Here is a 13,414-nt window from a genome sequence, read left to right as displayed (position 1 = left end):
ACTATAGATGCATTTACAATTTAGAAAAACTAATTTTCCCTTCTAAACACCCTTTTGCACCTGTGAAATCTTTATTTTCAGTTTGAAAACTATATTAAGACCAAGTGTTGTCAGAGCAAAAAAAAATTAATCAAGTCTTAGTCTAGAAAAGTTAACAAAAATATTGACTATAATAATAATAATAATAATGACCAACATTTAAATAGTGCTTTCAGGTTTACAGAGTACTTTCCTAATATTATCTCATTTGATTTGATATTCCCTTTTTCCAGATAAGGAAACCGAGACAAACAGGTTATATGATTTGCGCAAGGTCACATATCTAGTGAATAGATATTTAACTTTTAATTAAGGTCTTCCAGTAATGATAGAATACTTGTCAGTGACTGAAGCAGATTAAGAGATATCCTTTCTATGAAAAAAAAATAGATTCCAGTTTGAAGTTGTAACACTTCCCAGCTGTAGTAGCTTCATCATCTGTTTATATATGATAAGACTTAATGGTCACTGTAAATGTGTACGAAGACATCAGTTCCACTAAAGGTCACAAATGTATCAGCAGTTTTGACTGGTAAAAATTGTACAGATTTAATTGGATAAATCTGTCCATGCATCTTCTTATCCCTGTTAAAAAAAGGAAAGTATAGGAAAATCTATCTCCAAAGGCATTTTGCTTTTAATATATTGAACACATTTATTGTTCTGTGCATGTTTAAACTGTTCTTTTATTACATCTGTAATAAATATAAATTAATGGATACTTAGTCACAAATTCTGGTAATCAATTAAAAAAACTCAGATCTTACTGATTTCAGATCAAGCATTTTAAGAAAATCTTAGATCCAGAAGAGCCTCATTTCCTTGGAAAAAGACTTGCCCAAAGAGCAATGAAACTGCTCATACCTTTTGACCCAACAATTCCAATTCTGCACCTATACCCAGAAAAAATCATAAGAAATGGGAAAAGTCTCACATGTTCCAAAATATTCCTAGCAGCCTTTTTTTGTAGTGGCAAAGAATTGGAAATTGACAGTATGCCAATAAATTGGGGAATGGCTAAACAAGTTAAGGTACATGAATATTCTAGAATATTATTGTTTTATAAGAAACCAAAAAAGGGGGCAGCTAGGTAGCACAGGAAATATACAGCACCGGCCCTAAATCAGGAAGACCTGAGTTCAAATCTGACCTCAGACACTTAATAATTACCTAGCTGTGCGACCTTGGGCAAGTCACTCTTAACCCTATTGCCTTGGAAAAAACAGAAAGAAAGAAAGAAAGAAAGAAAGAAAGAAAGAAAGAAAGAAAGAAAGAAAGAAAGAAAGAAAGAAAGAAAGAAAGAATAAATAGTTAGACTCTAACAAAGCATGGAATGGCTTACAGGATCTGATGCTGAGCAAAGGGAGTAGAATCAAGAGAATATTGTACACATACACATTAACAACAACATTGTGTTTACAGATGAGGAAATGAAGGCCATCCATAGTGATATGAAAAATTGCTCTAAATCATTACTTATTAGAGAAATGCAAATTTAAGCATCTCTGAGATACCACCTCACACCTCTCAGACTGGCCAATATGACCAGAAAGGACAATGCTCAATGTTGGAATGAATGTGGGAAATCTGGGACATTAATATATTGTTGGTGGAGCTGGGAACTCATCCAACCTTTCTGGAGAGCAATCTGGAATTATGCCCAAAGGGCAACAAATATGTGCATACCCTTTGATCCAGTAATACCACTACTGGGTCTATACCCTGAAGAGATTATGAAAAATATTCAGTGATATTCAGAGATTATGAAAAATATTGAGTGAATGTCCCATCAGTTGGGGAATGGTTTAATAAATTGTGATATATGTATGTCATGGAAAACTATTGTTCTATTAGAAACCAGAATGGATGGGAATTCAGGGAAGTCTGGAAGGATTTGCTTGAACTGATGCTGAATGAGATGAGCTGAACCAGAAAAACATTGTACACCCTAACAGCAACATGGGACTAATGATCAACATTGATGGACTTGCTTGTTCCTTCAGAGTAACAATCAGGGACAATCTTGGGGTATCTGCAATGGAGAATACCATCCCCATTCAGAGAAAGAATTGTGGAGTTTGAACAAAGACCAAAGACCTTTAATTTGAAAAAAAAAAATCTTTTTATGTAATTTTGCTATCTCTTATACTTTATTTTTCTTCCTTAAGGATATGATTTACCTCTTATCACATTCAATTTAGATCAATGTAAACCATGGAAACAATGTAAAGACTAACAAACTACCTTCTCGGGGGGGGGGGGGTGAGGGAAGCAAGATTAGGGGAAAATTGTCAAATTTAAAATAAATAAATTAAATTAAATTAAATTAAAAAAACAGCATTGTGAGATAATCAACCTTGATGGAAGCAGTTCCTCTCAGCAGTTCAGAGAGCTAGGACAACCATATTAGAACAGCTATGGACAATATTATCCCCATCCAGAGGAAGAAAAACAAAATAAAAATCATTCAGAATTTGAGGAACACTACATTCACTTTTCAAAAGAAAATATCTCATGTATTTCTTTCCCTCAATCCTAATTCCTCAAACAGAAAATGGCTAACCTGTAAACACATTTAACACAAGTGTGTAAAAACAATATTAATCTGACTGTTCACCACTGAAGGGGGGGGGTGAGAAGGGAGGGTGCAAGTAAATTTTGTAACTTAGAAATATTGCATAGGCATATGGATGAATGTTAAAAAAAATCTTTTATAACATGTATTTTGAAAAGTAAAACATCAATAAAAAAGACAGGCCAAAAAAAGAAAAAAAAAAGGAAAACACAATTGGTGATAAATTTAAATATTAGCAACCCATTAGCAAAACAAGTTACTGAACTAAGGCATTAAATCTTGTTCTCTGGTAGACTTTCAAAAGGTGAGCATAATTATATCTATTTGTCATAATTCTCCTCTATGATCCTTTCTGAAAACAATATGTGCAGATAAGGAGCTGGCCTCGGAGTCAGTAAGACTTGGGTTTAAGTTGTGCCTTTGACTAGGTGACCGTGGAGAAGTCAATGCTCTAAGCACCTCTTTAAGACTTAATTTGCTGAAAGAGCGCTGAGCTTCATTAGTAAATGGAATGCACAGTTTTAGGAGTTCTCTCTATGATTGTAATCACAAGTCCCAGACTTCTCTTCTCACTATCAAGGCAGGGGGGATGATCCAATGACCTTTCACACCCTCCTAACCTGCAAAAAAGAATTAAGAAAGTTCAACTCAGAACAGCAGAATCCAAGACCCCCTTCTCGGTCAGCCAGATCAGCTGATTCCAGCAGGGAAACCTGGCAGGATCATTTTTCAAAAGACAAAGAAATGTTCATATGGGAAGCTGCTAAGTGTATGAAGGTTGAGGCAGGTGGCATTGTAATTCATTAACTCTATTTGTGACAGCCTTTGAAGACAGAAACATGACAAACACGATTATGACTTTCCTTTGAGGACTACATCAGAATGGCAGATTTGTAACCTGAGTAGCTCTCTATATTTATCTCTCAAACAGGGGCCCATTTTCAAAGCAGCCAACAGAGATCATTGTTTCTTGGTCTGGCATCCTGAGGCCAGCATTAGGACAGGGTGGTTTAAACAGGTGACAGGCAGGGTGACTGTCGTCTGCTACTTACTTACTCCAGAAAAGACTTGTCCTTTGTGGCTACCACCTCTGTGGAGCTGCCAAGATGTAGGGGAAATATCCTTTAAAAGGTCAGTTTGGTTTATAGAGGGATTTTCTTAGCTTAGACTTGAGTTGTTTTATGGGATGAGAGTGTTCTGATTTGTTTATTTCCATGAAGCAGTGGAGAACAAAGGAGAACAAAACACTGGGCTCAGTTCTCCCCCACCCCCACCCCATCCCTTGGTGGGTGTTGGGGGAGGAGGGGAAGGGGAGGAGGAGGACCGGGAGTAGACTGTCAAGGAGAACATGAAGATGCCCCCGGCTTTAATCCAGGAAAGGATGGCTTCCTGTCACATGCAGACACACACTCAGACCACCCAGTCTGGAAAAAGGATGTGGTCTGGGGTGTGCCAAGGATGGAGTGGAGAAAAGTCACTTAGCTGATTCTGGGACAATTCCACCCTCTGCCCCACAAAGGAATTCTTCCAAACCTGATGTCATTCTCTCAATGCAAAGTACACAAGTTGGATGGTGAATAGTAGAACAATGTTAGGATGAATAGGTACAGGGATTATGCTACCCAAAATTTGCTCTCTTGTCATTTTCTCAGCTTAGAAGGAGAGGCAGAACCTAACGATCTGCTGTTCTGTTCACTAAGAGGAATAAAAGCAATTTTATCTAGCCAGTGTAATACCTTAAAGGAAAAAGAAAAAAAGGGTAACATAAACTTCTTAGAACCATTCTATAAGTTCAGAGTCTCAGAGCTCCACTGCCTCATTTTACAAGAGAGGAAACAATGAAAGAGTCTGCTGGAGATATCACAAGAGGCAAGCAGCAGAGGAAGAGCTTGAATTCAGGTCTTTGACACCAAAAAAGAATACTCCTTCCATTTGCACTGCTTCTAGAGGAAAAATATTCTCATCATTATTTTTCTTTTTTTTTTGACTCCATGGAGTCATGGTATTTCTACAGAAGTCAGTGAATTTGGGTTCAAATCCTGTCTTTGCCAATGTGCCTTATTTACTCCAGACCCTTTCTTCTTATTTTTTTATTAATAGTATCAATAGTAGTAGTAATAGTGGTAGTGGTGGTTGTGATAGTAGTGGTAGCAGTAGGAGAAGTAGTAGTAGTAGTAGTAGTAGTAGTAGTAATAGTAGTAGTAGTAGTAATGGTAGTAGCAGTAGCAGCAGCAGCATCAGTAGTAGTGGTAGTGAAATGAGGGTGTTGAATTAGATGCTTTCCAGGTTTCTTCCACTCAATCTACAATCAATAAGCTAGGGCCTCCTATTCTGGTCTTAATCTGGTCACTGGACCTAGATGACTTGGAGAAAGAGAGTGCAATTAGGTGGCACAGTGGATCGACCCTAGAGTCAGGAGGACCAGAGCCAAACTCAGACATTGAATCGGATTGACCTTGAGCAACTCCATTGCCCTACAAAAATACAAAAGAAAAAAAGAGAAACAGGCTAGTGTCTTTGCCCAGCTTTCCCTCAATTAAATGCAAGTCATTTGCATGTCATGGCATGACATCATGGTCCTTTTGGAGAAGAAGGACTAACAATAACAAGGATTAATAACAAATAAGAAATATTGTAGTTATTTTTAATTAGATAAATCAATAAATTAAGTACTTACTATTTGTTAAGTATGGGGAATAAAAACACAAAGAAAAAAGATATCCCTTAATTTCAAGAAGTTTGCATTTTAGGTATTCCTATATATCTGAATAGGAAGCTAGATGGAAAAGTACTCCAAAGAATCTAGAGTTCATCTTGTTTTGAGGGGACCCTCAAATGAGTATTCTGGGGTTGGATTCACCAATCAGAGGAGGATGTAGCAGTGTGGATGATGGAAACTCAGAGAAATAGAAAAGAATAACACCAAGTCTCGTGTGTTTTGAACTCCCTGGGAGTGAGCTGGAGGTGAGAGACAAAAACTTTGTAAATTGGACCCTGAAGCGGTAATATGTTTGCATATTCTCAAAGACTTCTCAAAGCCCTGATGATCCAAGTGAATCTGCAATTACACACCCTTCAAAATACAGGAGAAGCAGGTCTGCCAAGTAATTTGGACCGGCTACTGTTTCACTCATTTACAATACCACAAATTGTTATATTACCAGGAAATATTCTTTTCTGGAAAGAGAACAGAGAAGGGTCAAAGAGCAAGGAGGCTGCCGCAGGCACTTTGAATCTGAGGATATCTTTCCATTTATCTAGGTCTGGATGAAATTTAGGAAAGGTGTGGATTATTTCTCTTCTTTTTGATTATTTCCAGGACTTGAAAGTTTCCTTGAAACTGGATTTTACTTTAAATCCAATGTTGTTTCCTTTCATTTGAAAAAATGATTGGGAAGAAAGATTAAACAAATAAAGATGGGCCTATTTCCTCTTCAGTAATACAAAAGAGTCTTGCTAGATCAAAAGGTGAAAGCAGAAAGGCACCTTAGAGGTCTCTGAAAGTGAGACCTGAGACCCAGAAGTTCACCCAGGTCAAACAACAAGGTCCTCAGGCTACAAATCTGAAAGGAGATAGCCTTTGAGGTGTTCAGTGAATGAGAAGAATTTTATTGAGCAGAATTGAGGAAGAAATGGGAATGAAGGACAAGGCTGGAGAATAGGGAATAATCTAATTTGGAAGGACTACAGAGTGTGAGACAGGAAGTAAGAGGAATAATGGATGAAATAAGTCTGGAAAGGTAGATTGGAGCCAGATTGGGAAGGTTCTTAGATGTCAGACTTGAGAATTTGTATCCTTTTCAAAGGAAATTGCTGATCCATTGAAGGCTTTTGATTTGGGCAGCAAAAGTGAAGGGTGAATAAGAGATGGGAAAAGTGACAGCAGGAAGACTAGCTAGGAAGCTATTACATTATCATAGGTAAGAATTAATAAAGGCCTAAAGTGTAGTGGCTACAAAGGAAGTAGAAAAAGGGGTGCATAAAGGGTTACCCAAGAGAAATTGACCTTTGATTGGACATTGGAATTGAAGAAGGAAAAATTGAAAATGACTCACACAACTGAGAAAATGGCAGTGGCCATTCAGAAAAATAAGAAAGTTGGAAGAAAAAGTAGGTTTTAGCAAAAAAAGATTAGTTTCAATTGGAGGTTAAGTTTGAGGTGGCAGCAAGGCATCTAGGCAAAGATAGTCAACAGGCACTTAGACATACCACTCTGGAATCGTACCAGAGCTAGAGATTTATGGGTACTAGACAAAGGGTAGCTGAAATTACCTTAAAAACACAAAAGTCTTAGAGTTGAAAGGGATCATGAAAATATTACTTGTTACGTTACTTAACACTTAAGCCCAAAAGGACTCAGTGTCCTCATTTGTAAAATGAAATGAGTGACTTATTCAATATAGCATCAATACAGAGTACCTATAGTCATCTACACAAGAGGAGAAGTACACTTAGTTTTTGTGGGTTTTTTGAGGTTCCCCCCCAATTCATTATTAGTTTTTCTAACTTTTTTATTCAGGTTCCCATTTTACCATGATGATTATATGAAAAGAAGTCAGTCTCCAGCCAGTCAGGTTGGACAGCCAAGCCTGAGAAGTCCCAGGGCATCACAACCACCTGTTCCAACTCTGATTCCAACTCTGGCTTGGAACCTATTCCTTCTGGGCATCACTAAGGTTCTTTCCAGCTGTAATATTATGATTCCAATATTATCAGAAAAATGAGATTTTTTGACACATGAAAGCATTTATTTTTTTAAGCTTTACTGATTCAATTTGTCTAAATTATCTTTAGTTTCAAACAGTAGACTTGTGCTTCACACACTTCACTCTCATATCAGTCCAGAGAATGTGCTGACAGCTTTAGGGGCTGGGAGGGAGCCTACAAAGTAAGACAAATAGGAAAAAGGTGACCCACCACAAAGTCATCTTCACCTCTCTATGTTTGGGTTATCTTAAATCGGTAGCAGCAAAGCTTAAATGTCAGCAGGCAAGAAAGGTTGAGTGAAATGTTGTCCATTTCCAATGACTGGGTTTTCATGTTCTCAAGGCTACTACCTTCTGGAAAAAAATGTCATGTAAGAGAATAGGACCAGGAAGTAGACCACAAGGTGTGGGCTGGGGAGAAGACAAGGACATAGACATCATTGTTGCCAAGTTGAAGGGAAAAAATAGCCTTACAAATGTCAGTGGGTTTTTTTTTATGGGTTCTTCATTTTCTCATTTAGAGTTTTATTTTGTCTAGTTGCATGATTCAGTTGAGAACAAAGGAAAACAACATATTTGGTTTTATTTTCCTAAGATGTGAAATGCTTTAACAAATAAAATACCCAGTGAATTAATCAGTCATTTGAAAGTGTTCCCATGCTGGAACCACAAATCTCAATTCAGACTGATAAAAACATTGTGAAACAACCTTGATAGTAATCTTTTTTAACTAAGTTATCATGATACATCACCCTAGACTCTTGGAAATGGCCAGAAACAACTCTATTGGCATTTCCTCACCTCTTGGAGTTATGAGATTATTTTATTTTCCCTTATTTTGTTTGATACTTTTATTGGGCATCTTACCAACTTGAGCTAAAAACAGATAAGGAGGAATTATATGTGTGTGTAAGAGAGAGACGGAGACAGAAAAAGACAGATTAAAATATCATGAAGGGAACTTTTATTCATGGATAAATTGGACCAGATGTTTCTGAGGTTTATTCAAACTATAATACTTGGTGATTTGGGGAATGAGTCCTGTGGGGTCAATGTGAGTGAATGGGAATTGTTCTGGGAAAGCAAGCTGAGAGATGTCTCAATGACAAAATACATCTCTTGGACAAAGGCAATAATCATTTTTTCCGTGGCGGAGAATGTAGAAACATGTATACATGCATACACATATATACATATATATATTCATGTATGTGTTTGTATATAGGTATGTTTTACCCTTCATAAATTTTTCTTGACGTTATCCTATTCATTAAAGAAACATTCCTGTAAACAGTCTTATCAGAAATAGTCTCTAACCAGTCTTTGAATCTCTTCAGTACTTTGAACATTGGTTTTGTTGGTGATGCTCTAGTTCTACCTTAATTCCTAGGATCATCATCATTATTATCAATGAACATTCCTTAGATTATTTGGAGCTTTGAGACTGTATTTTTCAGGATGAAATTAGCTACCTAACTATTTAACTTAATCTTTTGATTCTTTAATAAATATTGACTATACTATGGTGTTAAGAAAACAAAGTATAGTCAATAGAGTACTAGACTTTGAGTGAAGAAGTCAACAAGCATTTATGAAGTGCTTACCATATATTCTAGGCATTTTAAGAGAGGGCATACAAATAAAAACAGAAAGACAATCCCTACCCTTAAGAACTTCTAAAGAGAGTAGACAATTAAGAAAAACTGGGAAATAAAGAGTGGAACCCAGAGAATAGTGAAGGATTGGTAACACACACACACATACACACACACACACACACACACAAACACACAGACAAACACACAAACACCTGGGCACAAATCTCATTTCCAACATCCAGTAGCTTTACCATCCTAGGCATTCTTGGGAGAATAGCTTGGCTTGATATTAAAAAGAACTACTTCTGGATTTAGAGGAGCTAAGTTCTAATTCTGCTCCTGATGCTGCATGATTTTTGTTCAGTCATTTCACTTGTAACATGAAGGGTTTGAACTAAACCCTTCAGCCAGAAGTACATATAATTTATAAGCTCACTATAGGTAATAGTTTTTCTAAATAGGCATACTTTTGTTTTCTTACAGGCGGAAGTCCCTCTTTGACTAATACTTGAATTCTTCAGTAAATAGTTTCTTTTTCTGTCAGTTTTCATCCCCAACTCCCACAAACTTGAATAGTAAAACACAAAAGCACTCCTTTTTAACAATTCAATCTTGCCACTAGAAATGTAACATATGAAAGTTATATAATAGAAAAAAAAAGCCCAGTATTCCCCATGTTGTTATCCAATGTGACTCCATAATATTTAGACTAACTTGAGTCGCATCAAATCCAATATTCTTTTTACTTGCCTGGATCATGGGACTGAGTGGATCAAAATTCTGTGCCTTTGATTTCAGTGGTGAATTTCTTTACTATTGTAAACAGAAATATGGTAGAGCTCATTGATTCTTCCCCCTCCTTCATCTCTATTTTCAATATTTCTAGAGGATTTAAAGAAGTGCAAGATTCTGTCTGGTCAGTTGGGTGGGGAGTAGAAGGGATGACAAAAGGGAAAGGTGAGAGGCATCATAGAAGTTGAAAGGACAACAGGAAAAGATGTGTCCATCTCCAGCACTGGAGAAGGAGGTGCTTCGTTATGAGGTCTCCATACCCCATGTACTAAGATCCAGAAGAGGTGAATGGAATCATTGATTCTAACTTAAAGAGGAATAAGGACCTGGAACTATCTGCATGAAAAGGCAAGTCTGGGAAATCTCCATGTTTTGTTGTTATCCAGGAAGAGAATATGGTTAGTAACAGAATAAAAGATGTGGTCACTAACCCAAATCACTGAAAGATCTCATCCAAAATTGAGCTTCCATAGGCAGAGTGTAGTGCTTCAGTCCATGACAACTCTAGCAGTAGAATAGGTGAAATACAAATTCCCTTACTCCAATCAGACAGATATGAAGTAGTTCCCTTGACTATGTCAAGAAGCTACAAGTACTATAACCATGAGAACTCATACAGAAGCATTTTTCTAACCACAGTGAAAAGCAGATAGGATATTTTCCAAGACATTTTTCTTCCTTTCTCTATCTGAATTTGTGTGTGTGTGTGTGTGTGTGTGTGTGTGTGTGTGTGTGTGTGTGAAATGAATCTTTTTCAGTATCTGAAGAAAATAAGGATTATTTTTACTTGATTTTTCTTTTATTGATTTTGCTATCCCTTCTCAGTTATTTGGCTATTTGATTTGTGATTCCTACCTTCAAGATCCTTCATTCTTTCCTTGTTTATCCTTTGTTCTCAAAGAGGACTATGACATCAGGAAGATGATATCATGGCTTGCAAGTGAATTGGATTTAAGTGAGGAAGGGCTATGCAAAGTCACCAACTTCACTCTCTCCTCTGGAGCCATCTGAGTCCTGGGACAAGATTTAGATTAGGATGACTGAAAATGACTCCACATGCAGGCCCCCAAGATTTTTTCCTTTTTAAGCTAACATCTTTCTCAGGGCTCAATTTGACCGAGGCAATCCCTATTCAGTGATTAAGACTAGGTAAGAAATGAGGTAAAGAATAGTTTCTTTTACCTGATTCCCCTCCTTCCAAAAAAAAAAAATCTGAGAAAGGAAGACTCTCGGGGTTTCTGGACAAAAAAAAAAAAACCTGTTATTTACTTTCACTGAGTACATTTAGAGTACATTAGAGTACTCATTAGAGTACAATTAAACATTGACCCCATTAGTTTGTGCTGGGACCTATTGATGGGCAATCAATGAGAACCAGAGTGATTTGGGTTTAAGACATAGCCTTTTAAAAAAGAAATCTAGCCCTTAAATGCCAAGATAATGAGGGTTCAGTCATCAAAATAAAATTTCCTTTGGGTAGAGTACTCACAGGTAAGGGTATGATTCCCTATGTGAACTGAGGGAAAGGAGGAAAGGAGAAAAAAGGGGGGAAGGAAGGAAGGGAGGGCGGGAAGAAGGAAGGAAGAAAGGAAAGGAGGAAGGAAGGGAGGAAGGAAAGAATACTAGTAGATGTTCCACTGGGGACCCAACTGCCTAGTTCCAGTTGGGCAGCAAAGAACCCTCTTTCCTTCTTTCTTTCCTTCCTCCCTCCTTTCTTCTCTTCTCCTTCCTCTCCCTCTCTCCAAATAGGGAATCACACCCTAACCTATGGGTGCTGTCTCTAAAGGAATAGACACTTGGTTGACTGAAACCTTGGAAGATATCTTGGCATTTGAGGGTTAGATTTCTTTTTTAAAAAATTTATTTAATTTCATTTTTTTGCAACTTCATGCAAAGATAGTTTTCTACATTCAACTTTTCAAACAATTCCATATTTCTCTACAGCCCTCCCTTCCTTCCCCCTCCCCAAGACAGTGAAACATCTTATATAAATAGTACATGTACCATAGTGCTTAACCTATTTCCATATTAGTCATGTTATGAAAGAGGGATTAGAACTAAGGGGGAGAGCTCATGAAAAATTAGGAAAATAATAAAAGAAAAATTTAAAAATTGAACAATGCTTTGCTCTACATTCAGATTCCATACACTTTTTTTTCTCTCTGGAGGTAGATGCTATGTTCCATAAAAGATTTCTTAGGATTGCCTTTGATCACTGAACTACTGAAAGGAACTGCATTCATCATAATTGATCATCTCACAATGTTGCTGTCAATGTGTTTAATGTTCTCCTGGTTATGGTTACTTCACTCAATATCCATTCATGCAAGTCTTTTAAAGCTTTCTAAACTCTGGCCACACATATTGCTTTTTTTTACATAACAACATATAATATAACATTTATATGCCATTTCTTGTTCAACCATTCCCCAATTGATGTGCATCCCCTCAATTTTCAATTCTTTGTCACTACAAAATGGCTGCTAAAATATTTTTGTACATGTTTTAATGATTTCTTTGGCATACAGTAGGGAGCAGCTAGATGGTGCAGTAGGTAAAGCACCAGCCCTGGAGTCAGGAGGACCTGAGTTCAAAACTAGCCTCAGACAAATTAATAATTGCCTAGCTGTGTGACCTTGGGCAAGTCACTTAAATCCCTTGCCTTAAATAAGTGAATTTTTTTTAAAAGTGTATGGACCTAGTAGTAGTATTGCTGGATCAAATAAAACAGTTTTATTATCCTTTTGGCTTAACACCAAATTATTCTACAGAGTAGTTATATCAATTCACAACTCTACCAAACAGTACATTAGTATTCTCACATCCTCTCTTCAACATTGATCATTTTCCCTTTTTTTTTGTCATTTCAGCCAGTATGTTAGGTGTGAGGTGGAACCTCAGAGTTGTTTTAATAAACATTCCCTGATTTAGAGGATTTTTTCTTATAACTATGCATAGTTCAATTCCTTCATCTGAAAACTGCCTGTTTATAACCTTTGACCAGTTATCATTGAAGAATGACTTGTATTCTTATAAATTTCATTCAATTTTCTATATATTTTACATTTATAAATGAGTAAACATGCTATAAATTGAGAAATATTAGCTGTGAAAATTATTTCCCAGCTTTCTGCCTTCCTTCTAATCTTGATTGCATTGATTTTGTTTATGTAAAAACTTTAATATTATCCATTTTGCAATTTGTACTGTTCTCTATCTTTTCTCTGATCATAAGCTTCTCCCGCTCCATAAATTCCTTGTTCTCCTAATTGACTTATAGTATCACCCTTTATATATATAAATTCTGTACCCATTTCCATTTTATCTCAATATAGGCTGTGAGTTGTATATCTGTGACTACTTTTTGCCATACTACTTTCCAGTTTTTCCAGGAGTTTTTGTCAAATAGTGAGTTCTTATTGTCTTTGAGTTTGCCAAACAGATTACTCTAGCCATTTACAACTGTTTCTTTTGTACCTAATTTATTCCACTTTTCTATTTCTTAGCCCTGTGATGAACTTTTATAACTGCATTAAGTATATGAGCAAGTGTAGAATAATGAAAAGAGTCTTTATTTGAAGTTAACTTTGGTTCCTACTTCATTTACTTACAGTGTTGCCTCTGTATTGTGTGTTGTGTGGCTGACCCTTGGCAAGTCAGATACCTCTTCTGAACCTCAGTTTCATCTTCTGCAAAATGGCTAT

This window comes from Macrotis lagotis, chromosome 3 (assembly GCF_037893015.1).
Source record: "Macrotis lagotis isolate mMagLag1 chromosome 3, bilby.v1.9.chrom.fasta, whole genome shotgun sequence".
NCBI lineage: Eukaryota > Metazoa > Chordata > Mammalia > Peramelemorphia > Peramelidae > Macrotis > Macrotis lagotis.
Note: the sequence above shows the minus strand (reverse complement) of the source record.